The 24,494-nt window shown below is 40.2% G+C and overlaps 1 long non-coding RNA gene across 1 annotated transcript in view; it reads left to right on the top strand.

Annotated features, from left to right (window-relative positions):
• LOC134214086 (uncharacterized) overlaps positions 1 to 24,494 on the top strand; it is a 134,835-nt gene that overhangs the window by 16,780 nt on the left and 93,561 nt on the right. Inside the window, exon 2 of the long non-coding RNA XR_009979652.1 lies at positions 3,064 to 3,584. This is a non-coding gene — a long non-coding RNA (uncharacterized LOC134214086). The remainder of the gene's footprint in view (positions 1 to 3,063; positions 3,585 to 24,494) is intronic.

A 24,494-nucleotide genomic window follows, 5' to 3' on the forward strand; every position in this document is an offset into this window, starting at 1 on the left:
AAGAAATCAATGTTTCTGCCAGCACTATCGGACGACCTATGGTTATCGAAGGGCAAAACCCATCTTCCTTCTTGTCGGATTTTTTTCTTTGTGAAATGATTCCGGATAGCTCCCATTAGCTCTAAAGCCCTATAAGATCAATTATTTTGAAATAACACTCAGTTAAATTATTGGTCTACGTAGTTCGGCAGTGCTGGCAGAATAAACGATTTTTCGCATACGGTTTGAACACTCAATCTTCGAAGCGTTATAACTTTTTTCGTGGACGTTCTAGCAATGTGCCTTCTTCAGCAATCTTTTTCGGCATCCTTTGGGTTATACTTTAACGCAATGTGCCACTTGGTTTACGATGAACTGAAACCTCTAGTAGTAGAAATGCAAAAATATACGTTCTCCCATACTAATTTCCATACAAACTTCAAACGCGATGCGGAAAGCGAGGAAGCAACCAATCGGTCCAAAATTCTGCACAGTTGTTCAGGACCCAGAATGGCTTAGAAAAACCATTGATTTGAAAAAATGACCATGACGCCCCACTCTAGTATAGACGTCAGACGGCATAGACGTCAAATTAATGCAACTTACAGGACTTTTAACTCGTTTCTGCTAACTTACACGCGCGTTTTCTCTGTAAAGCATGGGGGCGTTTGACGACAGCTGCTCGCTTACGTCTATTGATGCCAGTAGAGAGGCTCGGAATCTTTTTCGCTGCTGCAGTAAATGCGTTCTGGTAATCTTTCTTCGGCTCTTGGTGTCGGCTGGAGTAAATGCAAAGTCCGACTCTTCACGTGAAGGAATGATAATCTCTCAAACTCTCAAACTGTCAAGCAGCGGCCAAGGCAGGTACACTATTAGCCAGATTTTTGGAATTATCATTTGATAACTTCGCAGGAGTGAAAAGTAGGCGAGTTATTATCGGCGATAACTTTTCAAATCTTGCAACACAAAATTATTATTTTAATGTAAACCAAACTAATCTAATATCTAATGCCAATTTAATGTAAATAATGAAGCTCAATCGAATGTTTGGCATTGTGTTTTGGTGTTATCTAGGGAAAAAAGTTCAAAAGTAGCATTCACCAATAATGCTTCGAATCAAGATACAATTATCGAGCGAGCGAGTTTTTATTAATTGATAATTTGGATATGTGATCGCTTAAGAGTGTTATTCATGCTCGTTTATTTGAAAAAAAAAAAATATTTTTATCATCCTTTTTAAATGTTAGTCAAAAATCTCACTCAATCACAGGAGAGCAGGATAAACAGCGAAAACAGATTCACCCTGACTTGAAACACGCTTGCTTTGGTCTCATCGAACAGAAAACCTGTACATTACATACAGCTACGTAGTTCAACGTCACCTTTGCATACAACCCGATTGGGCTGCACCTTTGAATATTTTTTTCTGCATGGTGAATATTTTGAAACCACGTTAGTTTCAAACTGCAAAAAATAGACCGAAAAGAACGGTTTACTAATTATAGATCGCTGTGAAAAACTTACATATCCGACCACTTGGAACGCCATCTATCTCTAAAATAAAGTGCCCCATTTCTATCAATTTCAAATTTCAGTAGCAATCTAGCCTTTAGGTGCTACTGATGGCCATCCTTCTGGCAGCAGCGAAATTTACTAGCCGTAGGCCGTTGTCATTGGTAGCGGAGTGAAGGCGCTTTCTATCGGTAATGAAACCCCAGATAGAACATTTTATAATTGCATTTACGTGAAAGAGGGAAGCCTATATTATTGTGTAGTGGGCTAAAAAATTGGATATTTTTCATTGGCACTTGGTGTGATTTGGCAGAACCCCGACCAAATAAACTTTCGTCTCACTTTTAAGTATTAGAATTTAGAATTCATTTATATCATGATATTGTAGGTAGGTATTGTACATAGGTGCCGTATATTAATTACGCAAGGCATTTTTTGTGTTTAAACCTCCTCCCCCCTGTGTAATATTTTTTAATACAAAACGAACCTCCCTCCCCCATAAGTGCTGACGTGGTTATTGTCTTCTTCTTTCCTTCTTTCCTACATTCTAACTGGAACTCCGCCAGCTTTTCATTTTTAGTATTCTATTAGCCTTTCCTCAGTTATTAATTGAAAGCTTTCCTATGCCCACCATTGCATGATTATGTATATTGTGTGGCAAGCACAATGGTACACTATGCCCAAGGAACCGAGAATGGTTACCACCCTAAAACATCCTAAGCCAGACCAAGAATTGAACTCGCCATCTGCGGACTGGCAATCCTACGCCTTTGCTCGCTAGGCTAACTGGAGACGTGATTAGTGTACGGTCCCATATATCCACGGATCACTCCAAGTCTTAATAGATTATTGAATCTTAACTTTCATATTCGTTTGCTTATTCCATGCCAATGTAATAATGTTTTATTTTTTATTTTTGATGACTAAAATAACGCCTATTCCATTATTGACTATGTATTGTGCAGTTATAGCACGGAATTGTGTTGAGCCAGGTGTTAATCAGTTGTCTTCAGTCTGGGCCGATGGGGGGCCCATACAGTGAGGCGGCATTCACTGTGTTGCCGCTGGCCTATCTACAATTTTTCGACGACAGAGAGGAGCACCGTCGTCGTGTTGTGAATGGAAGTTGACTGATACGCGCAAGTCCATTGTACGAACCAGTGTGTGCGAGAGTGTAAGGCTTTGGGGGAAAATATCTGGGAGAGTCGCGCCCGCATCGAGAGAAAAGAGCACCAGAACTGAATACACTGACTGCTTCTGCTGCATAACGAAGTCGCGTGAAGATATCGATTTTCATACACTCCACTCACAAGTCGCTGGAGAGTTGTGTTTCGAGTCTAGTGAAGAATATTATAGGAACTGAAACCTCCCTGAATTCGATCCGTACCGTTCGGATCTCGGCACTGGGGCCAGCAGGGGACCTGGACGAAGATCTGGGCGTTGATTCCAGTGAAGAACAAGTTCAGCGACGGTGTGAAGTGTATCAAAATCGACAACCGGAAGCATCTGGAGGTTTTTTGCCCTCGACAGACGGAACATCATTCGTGATTGATTTTTCCTTCTTTTTGGCAGATGAAAAAAGTTGAATCCATAGGTGGTGGACGTCGTCTGGCTCTGTAGTGCCACATTGCCAATAGGAACAAAGTGTGGCCGCAGATACAAGTGATAAGAAAAATCCACCCGGAAGATAGCCATCCGGACGGTGTCGAAGAAGATTAGTTAAATTGTGTTCTCAGTGTTGCAACCGTTACAGATGGGAATTCCGGTGTGAATGGATCGTTGGGTCTCGCTGGAAAAGGAGCCCGGTTCTTGAGAGGCAGCAGTGCCATCTGCCCTAGAAAGTGCGCGAGTGGCAGAAGTGTGTTCCGGAAGCCGTGCCAGCAAAAATTTCCGGAGTGAGCGTGCGTACCTATCCTACCGAAGCGCCAAGCAACGTAGCTTCCGCGGCAGCTGCAGCGAAGAAGATTCGAAGAATTCGAAAACCCAAAATTCAAGTTGAGTGATCAAATTTGCTAGTATCGGAGTAGTGTCCCCCGGGAGACCCAACCGAAGCGTCCAAAATGACGAAGGACAGATTAGCAGCGTTACAAGCGGTACGTATCTGTTTCTACATTTCTCTATATTGGCACCGTCACGGGCTGCCGAATTCTCATAAGTTATTGGTTTTGTTTGTCCCCTTTTTGATTTATATTTTTCTGTGAGATCATTTCTCTAGTGTCACGTATTTCCTCCTCCAAAGATGTCCCCCCTACAACATCCCCACAAACCAGCTCCACTACGTGTCTTGATTGATATTATTCGGTTTAAGTTGATCAATGTCCTTCCTCGATGTGGTTTCAATACGTATTAGGTGAACGTTTTTGTTTTTTGGACTGTGTTGTTCCGTTCCGGTTACGTATACGTGTATTGCGCTCTGCTACGATGGGTAATAATTAAATGTCAAATCGATTTCGGTTGAGCAGCGCATGATTTCACCTACTGCTCGCCTCTAGTTGCATATACATATATGTGTGCTATTCCAAGTATAGGCTGCTGTTGTTGTTCCGTGTCTCTTGCTGGAGACGAATGAAGCCATCTCCGGCTGGTGAATTGATCGAACTTTATTTATCTCAAGCCGTCTAACGATATTGTCTATTATCCTTTGTTTTGGCCGTTTCGTCAATTATCATCAAACATGTACAAGTCAAAATATTTTAAATTTAATTGGTAAAAGTCACATTTTGAAAATATTACACAATTAGATTATTATAATTTTTATGTGTTCAGGTTTTATGCTATATAAAAAACGATTTGTTTTCAACCATCTAGTGATGTTTTGGAGAATGAAGTCCAAAACCAAAGTTTTACTATTGACACAACACTTATTATGTTAGCATTTCAATTTGGCTATGCTAGCATGTTGGTCCTGTTTTGATACAAATTGGACTTCATGTTTTACTGTAGTTAAATTACTTTAAAAATTCGTTTGAGGTTTTTCGGGGTCTTATTATTAATATATTAATGGGATTTTTTAAATGAAATTTTCTCTGGAAAATTCTCAAAGCAGTTCCTGGAGAAGGAATTTAATCAGGACATCTTTTAGGGGTTGCTATGAACAGTCTTTTGACAATTCCCTCGGAATGTATTAAAAAAATTACTAAAGATTTTTCAAAGCAATTCCTGGAGGAACTTCCGCAAAAATTGCTGTATCATTTTTTAAGGAGGATTTTTTAAAGGAATCACTGGACACAAAGGAATTATTAGCGTAATTTTCTATATTATTCCTGGAGGAATTTTCAAGATAAGTCTCCGAAAGGATTTCCGGGGGAATTTCAAAATGTTTGCCTTTCTCGTACAACTAAGTTGTACCGAAAGGCTATCATTTCACTCCAAATTCGTACTTTTGATAGAAGTCCCGGAGACCCATAGTGTTATATACCATTCGACTTAGCTCGACGAGCTGAACAAATGTCTGTCTGTCCGTGTGTGCGTGTGTGAGTGTGTATGTGTGTGTGTGTGTGTGCACAAAATGCCATAAAAACATTAGCCAAATTTTCACATAGAAGCTCTTAACCGATTTTCTTGCAACAAGTTGCATCCGGCAGAGACCAAAACGCTGTTGATCACTATTGAATTTCATAATAATTGCGAATTGTAAAAAATAGATAATATTAAAATAGTGATGAGACATAATCACATAGAACCTTGCATTTCTGAATATTTTTAACCGTTTCCTTGCTCCGTGTTTATCCGTGGCTTGCTCCCATTACGAGTTTCATCGTACTATAAAGATGCTCTTGTTGCGCGCATTTAGGCGTAAGCATGATCTTCGTTCAGTTTCATAGTACTATGAAATTGTCCGAAAGTCAAAATTCGAACATAGGAAATTCGAGAAACTTTTGGATGCGCCATCTGTCGTCTACTAGTGTAAATTTTCTATCATAACATTAGACGGTGTAACTGTTTTGCCTTTCTTGTACATCATCGAGGTGTAAGCGTAAAGGCTACATTTATTACCTTTTTGCGCGAGAAAGGCACCATCACCGCTAGGTGGATTAATCTGAGTTTTTCGAAAAAAATTTAAAGGATTTTTGCTAAAGAATTTTCGAAAGAATTCCCGAAGGAATACTGAGAGAAGTTTTCTAAAGATATTCTTGAATACATTTACAAAGAATTCTTAACATCAGAATAAATTTCTGAAGAAATTGCGAAAGCAATTACTATGAAAATTTGGAAGGAATTTCAGATGGTGCTAATGAATTTCTAGAAGAGTAAGCTAAAATAAGTTTTTTAGGAATGTCTCAAAGAATTTCTAAAAAAGTTACTGAAGGAATTTTCATAGAAATACCTAGAACCATCTTCTCTAGGAGTTTCAGAAATAATTTCCGAAGGAATTTATTAAAGTTTCCAAATACATTCGTAAAGGAAGTTCCGAAGAAATATCTAAAGGAATTTCTGCTCGAGTACCCGGAACAGTTTCTTAAGGTGTTTTCGAAAGTTTTCATGAAGGAATTTTCGAAAGAATTCTTTAAAAAATCCCAGTCAATTTTTAAACAATTTTTGAAGCATTTTTCGAAGGTATTTCTAGTACAACTATAGCTACTAGAACGCTAGTGGCGCTGTAACCATTACAATTATTTTGCCAACATTTGCTTCAATAAGTTTAACTTGGATGTTTATTACCTATCATATTGTAGTGCATGTTTGGTTTCATCAGCAACATCGATTTGACAGTTATAGTATCAGTACTTTGGCTTTTAACGGGTGGCCCCTAAATAGCGGGAATCAAAAGGATGGCTCGGGAAAAAAACTACATACGTTATATAAAGTGTTGGCCTTATTCTACGAACTTAGATTAATGAATAATAGCATATGGTCCGTGATCCGCCGTGCGGCGTAGTTTAATCTCTCAGGTATCACATGACCGTTAGACGGCGTCTATCTCCAGATAAGGCTTCTGATCCTATTGATGAGTTGCTCCGTGTCTTTGGCCTTCCAATCTCCTTGGAATACAAGGGAACTTGGTCTACTTAAAGTCCTTTAGCAGTTTTCGAAACATTTTCACGTTCAAAATTGTCCATCGTGTACGTTTCCCACGATCTTTGTACGCTTGAAAAAAATGTACCCCCCTTTCTCTTGTTTTGATGGCATGTTTGAAACAACTGAACATGTTGGAGTAAAAGTGTGTGGGCGACAATTTTCTGAATACTCTAAGGATTCATTTACATCAGGAAATATTTCTCTGAAAGCATTAATGGTCTCATAGAAAAGTATTAAAGTATTGAAATTCACGGTTTTTAGTGACCACCCGTTAGGTCTAAGCAAACTAGATGTGAGTCGTGCGAACGAGGGCGACATTAACAATCTTATACATTTTCATCAACTTTATTCCCGAACAAATTTGTAAAGGAATTTTTGAAGTAACTTTTGAAGTAGCTCCCAAAGGAATTCCTTAAAACCTTTTCGAAAACATTGCAAAAGTAATTTCTAAATAATCTCGTAAATGATTTTTCAAAGGGACCCCTTAACGATTTTCTTAAGTAATTTTCGTGAGGATTTCTTAAGAAAATCCCGAAGAAATTCAAAAACAAATTTCCGGAATAATTAATTAAGAAATTTTTTTCTAAAGAAATTACTGAAATAAATCCAATTAAAAAAAATCTGAAGAAATATCCAAAGTATTTTACGTAGGTATTTCCGAGGGATTTTCAAAAAAAGAATAAAACGTAAAGGAATTGCCAACGGAATCACTAAATGAATTTCCGGAACGATTCCTTGAGATGTTTTCTGTAGAGGAAATTTCAAAGCAGTTGTTAGATTTCCCTCTTTGAAGGAATTTCTGAATTTATTTCCGGAAGATTATAACAGGTTGAATTCGACGTGGAACGCGGCCTAGTTCTTCGCAATTCAAGCTTGACCCGATTGGCCATTGCCTTCCAGAGTTATTAAGCTAAGAATTCACATTTTAAGAGAAAAGTGGTAGAGAATATTTGGGGCCCTCCTTAGCCGTGCGGTAAGATGTGCGGCTACAAAGTAAGACCATGTATAGGGTGGCTGGGTTCGATTCCCGGTGCCGGTGTAGACAATTTTCGGATTGGAAATTGTCTCGACCTCCCTGGGCATGAAAGTATCATCGTGTTAGCCTCATGATATATGAATGCAGAAATGATAACTTGGCTTAGAAACCACGCAGTTAATAACTGTAGAAGTGCTTAATGAACACTAAACTGTGAGGCGGCAATGTCCCAGTGGGGGATGTAAAGCCATTGAAGAAGAAGAAAAAGGTTAAGAAATAACAAAATCTTCGAAGTATCGGGATAGACCTGTGCGCCGATTGAAAATTTATCGGCGGCGGCGTGACATCATTTTCAGCCAGCGACGGCGTCACGCCGTTGGAAATTAGCGGCGGCGATGCGGCGTGAGCTTATTTCATGCACTAGAAATTCTTCGAAATTCTTCCACATATTCTACTGAAAATTTTACCATAAAAGTTCCGAAACCATTCTGAAAGTTGCTCCAGGATGCGCTTCGAAAGTTCATCCAGGAATTCCTCCGAAAAATGCTCCAGAAATTCCCCGAAAGTTCCTCCTAGAACTCCTCCTGAAGTTCCTCCAGCAATTCTTCAGGAAGTGCGTTCAGGAATTGCTCAGGAAGTTCGTCCAGGAATTGCCCAGGAAGTTTTTCAAGGAATTCCTCCGGAAGTTCTTTTAGGAGTTTCTCCGGAACTATCTCCAGGAATTCCTCTGGAAGTAACTCCAGCAATTCCTCCGGAAGTTCTTCTGGAAGTTCCTCCAGGAATGTTTCCGGAAGTTGCTCCAGGATTTGCTCCGAAAGTTCCTCCAGGAATTCCTTCGGAAGTTTCTCCACGAATTCCTCCAAAAGATGCTCCAAGAATTCCTCTAGAAGTTTTTCCACGAACTTCTCCGGAATTTCTCCGGAAGTTCATCCAGGGATTTCTTCAGAAGTTCTTCCATGAACTCCTCAGGAAGTTCATCCAGGAATTTCTCAGGAAGTTCCTTCAAGAATTTCTCAAGAAGTTCCTCCAGGAATTCCTCAGGAATGTCCTCCTGGAATTCCTCAAAAGTTCCTCCAGGAATTCCTCAGGAATTTCCTCCAGGAATATCCCAGGAAGTTCCTTCAGGAATTCCTCAGGAAGTTTGTCTAGGAATTTCTCCGGAAGTTTTATCAGAAATTCCTCCAGAACTTCGTCTAGAAATTCCTCAGGAAGCTCGTTTAGGAATTCCTCAGGAAGTTCGTCCAGGAATTTCTCAGAAAGTTTCTCAAAGAACTCCTCCAGGAAATCCTCCGGAAGCTCCACCAGGAATTTCTTTGAAAGTTCTTCCAGGAATGCTTCCGAAAGCTTCTCCAGCAATTTCTCCGGAGTTTCCTCTAGGAATTCATCCAAAAATTCCTTCAGAAGTTCCTCCCGGATTTACTCCAGAAGTTTCTCTGAGCATGCCTTCGGGAGTTTCTCAAGGAATTTTTCCAAAAGTTTCCGAAGGAATTCCACCAGGAGTTTCTCAGGAAGTTTCTCTAAGGATTCCTCTGAAAGTTCGCCCAGGAATTCCTCTAGAAGTTTCTCCATGAATTCTTCCGGACGTTTCTACAGGAATGTCTTTGGCAGTTTCTCCGAAAGTTCCTTCATGAATTTCCTCGAATAATTTCCCAGTAATTTCTCCGAAAGTTCTTCCAGGAATTCCTCCAGGAAATCCACCGGAAGTAATTACAGGAATTCCTTCAGAAGTTCCTCCAGGAATTTTTCTGGAAGTTCCTCCAGGAATTTCTCTAGAAGTTCCTACAAGAATTTCTCTACAAGTTGCTACACGAACTTTTCCCAAAGTTTCCCCCGGAAGCTCCTCCAGGAATTTCTCCGGAAGTTTTTGCAGGAATTCCTCTTGATGTTCCTCCAGGAATGCCTCTGGAAGTTTCTCCAGTAATTCCTCAGGAAGTTCCTCCAGGAATTCCTCCGTAAGTTCCTCCAGAAATGTTTCCGGAAGTTTCTCTAAGAATTCCTTCGGAGGTTCCTCTAGGAATTTCTCAGGAAGTTCCTCTAGGAATTTCTCAGGATGTTCCTCTAGGAATTTCTCTGGAAGTTCCTCTAGGAATTCCTCCGAAAGTTTCTCTAGGAATTCCTCCGGTAGTTCCTCTAGGAATTCCTCCGGAAGTTCCTCTAGGAATTCCTCTGGAAGTTCATCTAGGAACTCCTCCGGAAGTTCCTCTAGGAATTCCTCCGGTAGTTCCTCTAGGAATTTCCCGGAAGTTCCTCTAGGAATTCCTCCGGAAGTTCCTCTAGGAATTCCTCCGGAAGTTTCTCAAGGAATTCCTCCGGAAGTTCCTCTAGTAATTCCTCCGGAAGTTCCTCTAGGAATTCCTCCAGAAGTTCCTCTAGGAATTCCTCCAGAAGTTCCTCTAGGAATTTCTCCGGAAGTTCCTCTAGGAATTCCTCCTGAAATTCCTTTAGGAATTCCTCCGGAAGGTCCTCTAGAAATTCCTCTAGAAATTCCTCTAGAAATTCCTCTAGAAATTCCTCCAGTAATTCCTCTGGGAATTCCTCCGAAAGTTCCTCTAGGAATTTCTCCGAAAGTTCCTCTAGGAATTTCTCCGGAAGTTCCTCTAGGAATTTCTCCGGAAGTTCCTCTAGGAATTCCTCCGGAAGTTCCTCTAGGAATTCCTCCGGAAGTTCCTCTAGGAATTCCTCCGGAAGTTCCTCTAGGAATTCCTCCGGAAGTTCCTCTAGAAATAGAAATAGGAGCTAGATAAATCTAGACTTATCAGAAAAAATGACATCGGCGTGGTAAAACATGTTCGGCGGCATGGTCAATTTTCATACAGCGGCGGCGGTGCACAGGTCTATATCGGGATACATTTTCTTCTGTTTAATCAATATGAAACCTTTTTTTGCATCTCAGAACTCTATTGGAATGTATGTTATTGTATTTGTTTCCTTTTAGTCAATAAATTTGGAGAATAATTGTTAGAGAATAATTAACTTAAAACACTTTTTTGATCATATTTATATCATATTACGTTATCAAAAGGGCCCTCCTTAGCCGTGCGGTAAGACACGCGGCTACAAAGCAAGACCATGCTGAGGGTGGCTGGGTTCGATTCCCGGTGCCGGTCTAGGCAATTTTCGGATTGGAAATTGTCTCGACTTTCCTGGGCATAAAAGTATCATCGTGTTAGCCTCATGATATACGAATGCAAAAATGGTAACCTGGCTTAGAAACCTCGCAGTTAATAACTGTGGAAGTGCTTAATGAACACTAAGCTGCGAGGCGGCTCTGTCCCAGTGTGGGGATGTAATGCCAATTAGAAGAAGAAGAAGAAGTAGGTTATCAAAAATAACCCGACCCGAATACGGTCGAACATTAACTGAAGTCACGGAAATCGGATAACGGCGACAATGGTAGCTGGTGATAAATGTGCAGTCGATCTCAAACTACTTGCGGCATTGCTACTCGACCAGTGGATGGCCTATTTTATGCCTTTGTTTCGTGCACTGGTTTTGCCAACACTCTTAGCTCTTCTAATGGACGATAGTCAATATTGGAGATTTTTCTCCATAATTTATTTAAATTTGGGTATCAGAAATTTCAATATTTAATATCAAAGTTGTGGAAACAAAATATCCCATAAGAATGCAAGATTTGTGTTTCAAAAAAAGTTCAAAGTTACTAATTTAATTTTTTGTCTAATTGCTAACGTTTTAGGCATGGTAGGAATACCTTTTAATGCTTGATGTATTTCTAGAATAAGTCATGATAAACCATTGTTTTCATTATTGTAAAAATCCTTTACTTCCATCTCGTGAAAGTCCGAACACAACTGAAAAAATTAGGGTTTATGCTGCGCGTTCGGTACAAATGATTAATCGGCTCTCAGTGAGCAAACTAGTAATAAAACCCAGGCGGCGTTGTTGCCGTTGATATCTGCAAATGATCATCTTCATCTAGAAACTCAAAACTTATGCACAATTCGGATGAAGCGCGAGACTAAATTCGCCAAAGATGTGAAAATTGTCGAAAAGTCGAAATCGAAATCGAAAAGTCGATTAATTCTATCCGCGTAAAAAGCTAGTGTAGTTGAGCTTCGAAGCGGTGTTTCGCACGTCCTGCAGACTGCCTCACGATAGACGGACTTCCTCTATCGGCACTTGTTCGTAAGAAAACCGTGAACATCCGAGGTGGTGTAGGTTCCGATGCCCTTACAAGGAGTTAGGACAGACGAACAACGGCTCGGTTTACGGTTGACAGTCCGCCCCAACCGGACCATCATCCGTCCGTGGCGAAGAGTCCTGCGTTGAGGAAGCGGAAGCGTGTCTCGTGTCTCAGTTCCGATGTATTTCTACCATCACCACCGAAGCTAGATACATGTGTTGGAATGAGAAACCCGAAGGATCCTTATAGAGGATGATACGACCGTGAAACAGACGGTCGAGAGAAAGAGTGTGAGAGTGAGAGAATGAGAGAACACGCCACCTTGTTTTGGTCGTGATGTGGGAAATGAGTTCCGAGTTTTCCCGATCGGAGCGCGGTTCCTTGATTCCGGGAAAAAATCATGACGCAATGACGCGTTTTCGACTCGGTCCGTGTGGTATTTGTGGATAGCGGGCTGGAAGGCTGGTACGAAAGAAACTCCTGAACGGAGATTTGCGTGCGGGGCTGGTTGCCAGAGAGGGTTTAAACTTTGGGAGGTGGTTTTGCTTTTGCCAGTGGCATCGTCCGTCGACGTCGACATCGACGACGGACGTAGAGAGCGTGTATTCCGGTGAATCCGATGCAGTGATTTTCATGAATGAAATATGGTCTTGTTTCGTTGGACCGTTGTCTACAGCTCGTTGGCAGTACAGTGCGCTTAGGTTGATTTCGGGTTGGTTTCTTTTGTTCTTGTGGTTTTGCGGAAAATTACCTGCAGTGCTGATCGATAACAGTTTTGTTATTGTATGGAAAAGTCGAATTGCAATTTTGGGGTTTGAGAATTAGCTTAGCTTAAAAATCTTGGAGTCTCTTTCCGATAAACTCGCATGTCCATTTCCTAGATACAGTACTTCTATTATATCAGCAGAATTACAAAATACAGTTCTTGAAAACTATAGGTACAATAACGAAATAAGTTTTGTATATTCCTTTGAAAGATTTTATTTATCAATCCAATTTCTTCTGTCTCACAGCGCCTACGCATAACTGTACCCAAATCATGTAGGAATCCATGAAACCGTGGTACAAATATCCAGACAAGGGTAGCCTATCTCAGGCGTAATTTGAGTAAATGATAACCCGGCGAGTCGCGATTCAATTTGCTTGGCTGTTCAGACAATTTCTATTAAATTATCCAATCGTACGTTTATTTATAATACCTTCGCTTCACATCCAGTGGTTCGTATTACCTCGTGTAAAAACAACCACCATTTATTTAATGTAGCTGAAGTCGCGAGGTACTGTGGGATAGACGGTGTCCACTTGTATCTAATTTATCAATTAGTAGTGGGTCATGCGTACATCTAATGCAAATCGGTCATAGGCTCGGAGCTATGACTATTTTTGTTGAATGCCAGACTGTGTTTTGAGGATTAGGGGAGAACAGTTCAATATGCTTCCTTGAGCTGTTTCGATGTTTTCGCCAAGAAACACAAGAATACAGATGCAACATTTACAGAACCAGCTACATTTCAGAGTAATCTCCAATCAAAGCAACAAGGTTTTTGTGACTTTCTAATGCATTTGGTGGTGGTGACTTTAACTTGGTGGTGATTATCACTTCTGCGTCATACGCAGGAGGTCGAGGGTTCAATCCCAGGCCCGTTCCATTCCACCTACCTCGTATCTTTCCATATATTTCTCATGTTCTAGCAAATTGCTAGAACTGGAAATAGGCTTCATACCCTTTTCAACTTCTATCCTATACCTACAACTTGACTAATTCTAGCAGGTTATCGAAATAAGCGAAAAAGCTCGTTTCGGCATCCAATTAGAATATACCCACTCTTTCATTACTATTACATTGGCAACCCGTTAACCAAGACAAACCTCTGCCATAGAATCTAATCCCCAGATTCCAATAAAATTCTGCATCCAACTCGTGGCGAGTGCAGAGGTGTTCTTGGCTTACAGTGGACGAGTGATTGCCCTTCATATCCCCGATAGATCGTGAGGACGTGGCACATTGAGGTTGGAGAGCAAATCGCTTGCTTCCATCCATTGGTTCCCTGTGCAATTGCGATTGTTCTGGTCAATCGTGTTGTAGCAACTACGGAATGCACGGTCATCATGCTCATGCCCATTTGAAAAATAGTGAAATGACTCATGGGCATGTGAAATAATGGTGAACGCATGGTTGTTTGTGAAATGTCCTACAAAGATTATTAAAGAGAATTTATGAGTTAGGCCATTTTGCGCCGTGGGTGCGTTTTGCACTGTTCTCCCCTACATTATACAGTACGAAATAGCTATGGTGCAGTCAAACTAGGATACCGCAGATACATCACGTCAATCTAAAAGATTCATATAACCGAGTTAGAATGCAGCTCAGACAGGATAAACAATAACTTATTTGTTCGTACTTGTGATCCTTCGTTGTTATCAGTACGATGAAGCTGAAGATCTACAGATTTGCACCTTTAGTCGAATCTGTGTTCGCTTTTCTGCAGCTGCCTAACTCTCTAGAAAACCAAAATGTTGGTATTCCAGAGTATATTTTTCCGAAGAATTATGATCTGTTTCCACAACTATGCTATTCAGTATCGTATCTGCAATTCAATTGACAATCTAATGAACTGTTCATTGGAAACAGCTGAAAAACATTTACTAATTTTACCAAAAACTGAAAAACCTTACGATTCCGAGAATCTATTAATCAGCACACACACCTTACACCTTGTGCCGATAATTGATGCTATCTAAATTATTGTCATCACCACATCAGATCGGTCCCATGGTTGTGGTGATCATAAATCACGCGGCTTATCCAGGCTGTCATGAAATTGCATTATGTGTGTGTGTTTTGTGTGTAGGCTCCGCTGCTCATCCGACGACCCACACGCCATCCAGCTGGATCAAAAATAGTTTCCCAGAGCGGTGTCATCATCGTCCACTGTCAGAAGCACCCCCGCAATGAAATTGTGATTGTGCGGTTGAAAATCGAGAACAGGAAAGTGTCCTGTCCGCCACCACCCGCCCTATCGCGGTCGATTTGTATTAACCGAGCATCGTGTCGTCAATCATCAGCAGCAGCACTAGTAGCCTAGTGCTTAGAAATGCTGGCTGCTCCGTCGCTGACGTCAGATGTCACCCCGGAGGGAAAGTCAAGCGCATCGCAACAACCGAAAGGCACCGGGCAACCGGGCGCCAAAGAAAGGATACGACGCGGTGCGTGGGATGAAGTACCGTTTTGACTCGAAGTCCGGACACCTAAGCACTGCTGAATTTTCAGTTCAATATTTCAAACGGAATTAAGTACTTGACACTGAGTTATAACACACCCTGTCAAGATTAACTTATCAAATTTGATGTAGTGTACTGAAAATGATATTTTGTATGCACGATATAGCTAATATAATCGAAAACATTGAACATCGCTTGCTTCGAAATCCGGACACAGTTTAAGGGATGCTTCAAATACCGGACAATTTTGCTTCGAATTTCCGGACACTTCGAGTTTGGCTTTTATTGAATATCATATAGCCAATTTAATCCGTTCAAAGACAACTAGAATATAGCATTCATATTTTTCGATTAATATAAATCCGTAAGGTAAGGTTTCTATACACATTTGTATGGAAATCTGGCATCCCCCGGTTGTATGTACCATCCGAAGTTTCTGCTGCGAGATTGACCAGGACTACCAAAAAACAGAATTTGAATCTAATAATTTCATACAATCCTCCCCCTCTCCCCTTTCAAGGTAGAACGCTTTTTTGACATTTGACTTATCTGTGGATAATGAAATATTTTCTTAAAACTACCTCTCAAATTGAACGTGGATAAGCTGCAATAGATCATGAGAATCATTAGATGACTAAAATTCTTTTCTAATCAATAATGCCAGAAATAAATATGATATGGAAAACTTTGCCGATTTCCATCTTACTGAATATATATTCATCTCATCGCGAAACAAAGAAATACGGCACCAAATTCAACCTGCGTCCTCACTGCGGAAAAAATCACAAAAATAAGAAAAAATCAAATACCTTTTTATTTGTTAAAAATATGCATTATCTTATCATTGTTAAGATATACTTCGAAATATAGACATTAGTTGTATTTATGTCGAAATCCCTTTCAGTTTGCTATTAGAAATCAAGGATTGAAAGGAGCGATTGTTGAAATAATGAATTCATTGGGATTGATGCATCCGGGCGTGTCCGAGAAATGTTGATTTTTTTTATTTGACGGGTGTCGTTCACAACGTGTCTTTTTATTCAATTCTTTTAAAAAAGCTAGTTTTACGAACTTATTTTTTTTTACAAAAAAGTGAATGGTTGAAAAATACTTTTGAAGAAAACCTTTCATTAGAAACTGAAGGCAAGTTTTGCTACTTGTCTGCAATTTCTAAAGTGATTACAATATGTGTATAAGTATGTATTGATAAGCTGAGAGCAAGCAATGTTCCTTTTGGGGTGTAGCAACTCAAATCTAATGAAATTGTGACTATGCTTGCTCATTACCAATCATTTGATTCCAATTTACTTAACTGATAAACAGTTATTTAACATCATTTAAGCATGTCCGGAAATCGAAGCAATTGTAAAAACTTGCCTCGAAGTCCGGACATACTGAACATGTAATAAAAAATAATAATGCTATTAATTCCCAAGCAATTTCTCTAATTCATGACAAAGTGTGCTATCATACGACGTTAATAAATTACTAATACCCCTTGCAAATGATAGAATATAGGAAATATGAGCTTAGTTTTTCTAATGTTGAGTCTTAAGCTGCATTCTAAGAAAAACAAAATTCCCCGTTGATTATGACATGCCTTCAACTTTTACCTCTAATTTTCAAGTTTTTACCACAGATCACGGATTACTGACATTTGTTAAAATGTTTTCAAGTCTAAGAATCGTTCCATGCATTGATAATCCAAGAAATACTTGTTGAGATGGTAAATAAAGTCAAATAACAATTGAAGTGTCCGGCTTTCGAAGCGTCCGGCAATTCGAAGCAAAACGGTATATCGGGTAGGAAAGGGTGTTGTTGCCGCGGAAGAGGAAAGCGTGCCTCGTATGCGTACCGACGGAGAAGGTATCCCTCACATGAAAAGTACTTCAGTGTGGTACTCTGTGCAATGATAATGATGATTACTGGAACCAGCTGGTCATAGCATAAATGTGATGGTCATCGTGGGAAACTGCTAAGTGCTTCTCTTGTTTGTAAAACTTTTTGAACTCCTTAGTGAGTTATTGTGTGTATGTTGGATGCCGCATTTTTACTTACAGTTTTTTTTTAAATTTATTTTTTATTTCTTCTTCTTATTGGCATTACATCTCCCCCACTGGGACATTGCCGCTTCGCTGCTTAGTGTTCAGTCAGCACTTCCACAGTTATTAGCCGCGAGGTTTCTAAGCCATGTTACCATTTTTGCATTCGTCTATCATGAGGCTAACACCATGATACTTTTATGGCCAGAGAAGTCGAGACAATTTCTAAACCTAAAATTGCCTAAACCGGCACCGGGAATCGAACCCAGCTACCCTCAGCATGGTCTTGCTTTATAGCCGCGTATCTTACCGCTAGGCAAAATTTCAGAATATTCAAAAAATCGAAGTATGCAATATTTTTCGATCTTCAGAATCACGTTCAAAATCTGTCTGGAAACCCCAATAAAACACATGCTAAATTTTTATATGATGATCAATTGCAATTAACGAACATTTAACATTTGTTAAATTATTCAAGGGGCCGTCCTTAGCCGTGCGGCAAGATGCACGGCTACAAAGCAAGATCATTCTGAGGGTGGTTGGGTTCGATTCCCGGTGCCGTTGTAAACAATTTTCGGATTGGAAATTGTCTCGACTTCCCTGGGCATAAAAGTATCATCGTGTTAGCCTCATGATATACAAATGCAGAAATGGTAACTTGGCTTAGAAACCTCGCAGTCAATAACTGTGGAAGTGCTTAATGAAAACTAAGCTGCGAGGCGGCAATGTCCCAGTGTGGGATGTAATGACAGTAAAGAAAAAGAAGAAGAAATTATTCAATTATTATTACACTAACATTTTTTTAACTTCATATCTATCTTTGTCGTCTTGTAATGCAACAAAAAAGCTACCTTTTGAATTCATTATTGCACGTATCTGACGCGTACTTTTTCACTCTATTGTTTATATCTTATGTTGCGTATTATTCGCATCTCTGAATCCCAGCAAAATTAATAGACAGCTGTTTGAATGTGCTTTCCAAACTGTCCAAACGTCTATCCAAACTGCTAAAGGAAACACACCTAAAGTTTTGCATCATTAGAGGTCGTCTAAGACGAATTAAGTACTGTCCATTTATTTCAACAGGTAATTTTCGTTATCTTTGCAGATACGTATTTCGACCACAACTGACTGATGCGCAAGTTGCGATCTCTGTTGTGACCCCTTTTTTATCACATAAAAAAGACAATACAATTCGGGGTAGAGCTCTTTGGCCGAAAGTCATTCTACCGAAGGCTACTAGGCCGTTTTGTTCGAGTGTTTCGATTCCAAACATACAAGGGCAGTGTAAGGTGGGAGATTGACACGGTACCTCCATAGAAGCAGCCTTATAGCACAGCGTACAAATGGTTTTTGAATTCGTTCCAGCCTGCCAATCCGGTTCGTTTGATATGGACACCACACAACAGACAAGGATTATAAAATCGACAACACGCGAGGTGTAGAGTGTTTTTAGACCGCGAATATCTGTGAAATCTTGTGTTGTCCGATGATTTCTGAGTGATGATCGTTGAAGGTTTGTCTGGCCTGGAATCAAGCAGGACACCTAAATCTTTTATTTGACTGACCCTCTGAATGTTTATTTTTCGCCAATTTTGTAATTCATTTGAACAGTGGCTGCAGAGCGATGGAAGGTTATCGCGAAACGCTTATTGATGCTGAGCGTCATGCGACTAACTTCTCACCGACGGACGAAAGCGTTCAACAAGAATTGCAGTCGTTCACAGTCGGCTAGACTTACAACGACAACATGAATCTTGAGATCATCAACTTATGAAAGTTCAGCATTCAACGGTTAGCATAGCAGCGATATCGTTGAAATACATTGCGAAAAGAAGTGGCCCAAGAATTCTCCCTTGAGGTACACCCGAGAATTTTGAAAACCAGGTGGAGGAATGCGATCCTATCTTGACGCTTTTGTCTTTTGCCGCAAAGGTATGACTCCAACCACTCCACCATTGCGTTGTACACACCAATCTTAGCCAACTTGCACAATATGATCCGATGGTAGAGGTGTGCGCCGGTCCGATATTTGTCGGCGGCGGCGTTTGTCAAAATTTTGGTCGACGGCGGCGGCGTTTTCGGCGTCACGTCGCAAGCCATTTTAGCCGGCGGCGGTGGCGGCGTGAATCGGCGTGGCGTTTTTTTCATAACGATTTTTTAAGATTTTTTTTTGCATTTTTTTGGAATATTAAACGAAAAATCTTTTGAATTTCTCCATAAAAATCTATAAGTTTTTCCATAATTTGTAAATTTTTTTCGAGCAATCTTTGGAATTATCAAGAGAAGGTCTTTGTAATTCCCAAATAAAATTGTTTGGAATTTCAGCAGAAAAATCGTCGCAATTTGCATGAGAAACTTCAGAATTTTCACAAAAAAATGTTTTTAACTTTCACAGGAAAAACTTCAGAAATTTACGAATTTGTCGTCTTGAATGCGTCGCAGTTATCAAACGCCATTGGCTTACTGAAACGAAAACATGTTGTGCAGTTATCGAACGACTAATGTATTGTCCATAAGAAATTGTTGGAAAATCTCATTGGCCGCAAGCGACACACGGCCGAACTGGTAATTGGGCCCAAATAGTCGTTTGCCCTAACAGGTCGTTTGGCCGAATAGGTCATCAGCCCAAAAATGTTGTTTGGCCGAAATGGCCGTTTGGCAGAATGGAATATTTGTCCGAAAATATAGTTTAGGCCAACAGGTTATACGGCCAAATGTCAATAACTGAACGAGTAATTTAATCTAAAATATCCATCAATTTAGCCTAATAACATTTACGTTGAAAAGGCTAATTGTCAAACGACCCTTGAATGAAATTTCGTAACCTCTCTACTTTTTAAGTTGATACTGGCCTTTAAGCCAAAAGCCACCTAACCAAATCCCATTAAGCCAAATTGATATTCGGATAAAAGTCTTTTTGGCGAAATGATCAATTCAGCCGAACAACACTTTTCAAAGAAGGTTGCAGAAAGTACATTTTTGGGCCAAATGGCTGTTTCTACAGAATGACATTTTTTCCAAACGGAATTTTTGGTCAAATGAACAAATCGTCAAATGGTCAAATCGGTCAAACGACTTTTTCATCCAAACGGCAAATTTAGCCAAAAAGTTAGGGTAAACAACTTTTTACAAGTCTGCCAAAATTTTCCTTTTGCCATTGCTTTCGGCCAAACTTCATTTTCGGTCAAACCAGTTTTAACCTGATAACAGTTTCCGGGAAACGTTTAGTTTTGCTGAATGATACCTGGTTAGATGTCTTTTGAGCAAAAGGCCAGTTTCGACTTAAAAATAGAGAGGCCACGGAACTTTATTACCCGTTAGACCAAATGACTTTTTCGACCCCCATTCTGTCAAAAAACTATTTCTGCAAAATGGCATTTTTGGCCAATGATCGTTTCGGCTGGACAACCTGGTAGAGCAAACGGCTTTTTCGGCCAAACTGCCAGTTCGGCCGTCTGTCGCTTTAGGTCAATGGATCTTACCAAAAATTACTAATCGAAAATAGAAAGAATTTTCTGAAGAAATCCAAAAAAATCCTCAAAAATTCCGAGCATTTTTTCGATGTTTTAAAGTTGGCTATGTCAAACTAGCCGTTTTGTGATGAACTTCTCCTGGCGAAAAAATTACTCTAATAAAGGATAAAAAAACTAACCTCTTGTCTTATATAATCTAGATTGGGGAAGTCAACGTAAAGCATCTCTTTTACTAGTCACAATTTTCTGTGTGAATTTCAAAGAACACTCAACAGAAACTCAATAGGAACATTCCGTGGATATTCCGAACATTTTCCTATAGAAATTTGGAACAACTTCTCGTGAAAAATCTGAAGAGATTCTCATGTAAATCCCAAACAACTTTCCTTGGTAAATCCAAAGAGCTTCTTTTGGTAATTCCAAAGAGTTCTCTGGAAAAACTGGAAATCTTTCGTTAAAATTTTGAGGCGAAAATCAAAAGATTCTTTCGTTAATGTCTTGAAAATATCCAAAATGACCAATTCAACTGAACGACACTTTCGACCGAATGTTCTTTTCTACCAAACGACTATTTCGACCGAAGGACATATTCACGATTTTTTAGCCAAAGGAACTGTTCGACAAAATGACATTCTTGGCCAAATCACTTTAGGCTAGATATCCTAGCGAAGTCTGAAAACATAATGAAATCATATAGAAAACATATTTTGATTTTGACATCAAATTGAGTCATAATTCAATTCTAACGGGAACTCCTTCGCAATTTTCACGCTTAGTTTTCACGGAGAGCTTTTCAAAATTTCAACGAGATATTGTATGGAATTTTCATGGAAATAATTGGTATCTTCACGAAACCTTCTCTGGAGTTTCAACGTGATGTTGTAGAGATCTATCAGGAAATTATATGGAAATCGCACTGACTCTTTGGAGTTTCCACTGAAAATTTGAATCGGCGTGGAGAATTATAGATCAGCGGCGTGACAAATTTGAAACGGCGGCACGCCGATGCAAAAATGTCGGCGGCGGCGGCGTGCCAAAAACTGTCGGCGGCGGCGTGGCGCGGCGGCGCACACCTCTATCCGATGGTCGATTTTGTCGAAGGCTGCCTGCAAATCAGTGAAAATTGCATCAACTTGTTTTTCATCCTCTAGGTGATTGATGTAGCTTGAAGTGAAACGAAGAAGACTAGTTGTTACTGACCGGTCAGGGTCAGCAATTCCGAACATCGCTTCTATCACTATATTGTAGATTGGAATCATAAAGGATCTTTTCCATTGCACAGGATTTGTTTGTGCATTAGAGAGAGGTTGAAGATTCCATTCCGTTACACTACGGCTAGTGTATTATTGAACTTTTTAAATGCAATGGTGGGAATCCCATCCAGCCCTGATCTGCCGTAATCGGACAAAGTGACGTATACGCCATTTTCCAAAAATGGTGTTAACGAGTAGTACTCATCGAGCTCTTCAACAGAAAATAGAAAACTGGAATGTTGTAATTCGGGCATACGTCATTTTTTCAGATTACGGCAGTGGTGCTGTGGATTATTTCATCCTCTTCTCGCATCTCGCAGGTTATCTTCAGTCATGAGCGAAGTACCAATCGCGTACAGCATTTCGGGTACATTGGAAGCAGCTAGCGTTGCAGCATTGACTGTTGCACAATCTGTATTGTAAACGCTCAAAAAATGCTTTGCGAAAAGTGCGGATTTTTCCGAAGCAGCTGTTGCTATCTCTCCGCCAAGGGATGCTGAAGCTGAAACTCCTTTACGCTTAGAGTTCACGAAATTCCAGAATTATTTAGGATAGCGGCGGAGGCTTCTTTGCACTCTGTTGACATACTGACATAGAATGAACCACGAGCTCGCCCAGCTCTACGGCGAACCCAGTATCCCAGTAGCCGGAAGGGTACGATGGGCAGGATATGTTGCAAGAATGCCGGACAGCAACCTTGCAAAGATGGTGTTCGCTTCCGATCCGCCAGGTACGAGACGGCGTGGAGCGCAGCGAGCGAGATGGGCAGACCAGGTGCAAAACGACTTGGCGAGCGTGAGGCGTATTCGAGGATGGAGAGATGCGGCCTCGAACCGTGTATTGTGGCGTCAAATTGTTGATTCAGTGTTATCTGTTTAGCTGTAGACTAAATAAATGAATGACATACTGCTTGTGAAGACGATTGTTGAGCGATCTGTATGTTATTACTAGCAGCTTGAAAACGACGCTTTTGAAGTAGTGTTCGTAGTCTGTGGTAGTGATGCTGGCGTGTATTTTTCTCGCGTTTTAGCGAGCGGAGTCTACCGTTTCCACAAGGCGGCTTTGTAGGTAAAAACTAAACTGCAGAAAATATTCGCACAGCATTGTCAACATCAACATTTGCGGGAATTCCGGTCCAGTCGACATGCTCTAGTCGAGTCAAGTACAAGACACTGAAGACGACCACACAGTTGTGGTCGAAATACGTATCTGCAAAGATTACGAAAATTAACTAGTGGAATTAAATGGACAGTACTTAATTCGTCTTAGACGGTTTAATACATTCCACTAAAAGAGCTTAATATATTTTTCTGATGCTCTAGGACGTTATGTAGCGAGACAAAATCGATGCGTTTAAATTCCAATGGAAGATTGTCTTTGTGATCGAATAAGGGCTCATTATCGGTAACGATGAGTGCAATTTCTAGAGAATGATGACGGCGATCAACCTTCTATAAAGCGACAGCAGCTTCAGTTACAACGCGTCCCAATTGGCTCTTTCTGCCAGTGCCAAACAACCATTTCGGTCAAATGACATATTCGGCCAAATGGACCTTTATGCCAAACGAATATTTCGGCTCAACGGCATTTTCGGCAAAATGACCTGTTCGTCCAAACGACTATTTCGGTCAATTGAGATTTATGGTCAATCTATTTTGGCCATAGTGGTTAAATGACATTAGGCTAAATGACTTTCGGCTTAAAGTATTAGTCGGCTAAGTGACATTCGGATTTTCAAAAGTACGCATATGCCCGGAATAAGGCAATGTTATGTGTGATTCCTTCATCAAAAATATGCATTTGTCCGGCATAAAATAAGGGGTAATAAAATCTTTTTTAGGCAGTCATAAAAGTGGATCTTTCTTCCAAATAATGCATCTGATCGCCATAAGGCACGGAATACCGGAATAAGTTGGAAAGAAATCTTCATTTAAAAAATGCATCAGCCCGGAATAAGGCGACTACCTAATTTAGAAAGCCTAATTAGGATCTTTTTACTCAAAAGGCAAATGATTAAATTTTAAATGCTTTTAATATTAGTTGTACGTGTAGTTGGCGTGAAAATAATCAATATCAGAAGTCGCGAATGAGGGAATCTGAAACATAAGGATGGATCTTTCATAAAAAACTTCTGGTAAAGTTGATTCTGGGAACTCATTTTCCTGGATTGATAATGTGCGCCAATTCAGAAAATAGTGATATCTTATGAAACCTAAAAACCGCACAATCCAAGTTTAAACCGTACAAGACAATAATCAAAAAGTCAAAAACCTGGAACAGAGAGCGAATCTAGATGTCATTGGCGCCCCACGTCTGATGCCAATGTCACTGTTCGGCGGATTTTTACGATACAGCCAAAATTTCGTGGCCTAAGCGCCACTCCCGCGAGAAACAAATGCTCTAAAAACTAAAAAGCTCTTGGAGCATAATAGCTTTTTGCACCATTAATAACCGGACCTTACCCGAGTACATCCAACCAGAGGTTGCAACATTTTATTGCAATCTTGCACTCGTTTCGCGTACAGTTTGCAATAATTAGTATCATTCGAAAAATATTAGATGTCGTTTTTGTAACATGGAAATCGAGACCTTGGAACATCAGCTTTGCAGTTGTGATACATTGTACAAGTGCAGATCATATTTGATGCGGGCAACCCACAAAAGCCCAACTCAATGAACGCAACAAAATATATGCTCGGTATAAGGCAATGGTATAAATAATTCCCTTCTGGAACATGATGCATCTGTCCGGAATGAAGTAACGCAACAAGAGTAGATATTATCCTTTCTCTATAATCAGGCGTTTGCCTGGAATCAGGCAATAGTAAATGTGATTCCTTCTTCAAAAGTAAAAAAGCATTTGCTCGGAAT

This window comes from Armigeres subalbatus, chromosome 2 (genome assembly GCF_024139115.2).
Source record: "Armigeres subalbatus isolate Guangzhou_Male chromosome 2, GZ_Asu_2, whole genome shotgun sequence".
Classification (NCBI taxonomy): domain Eukaryota; kingdom Metazoa; phylum Arthropoda; class Insecta; order Diptera; family Culicidae; genus Armigeres; species Armigeres subalbatus.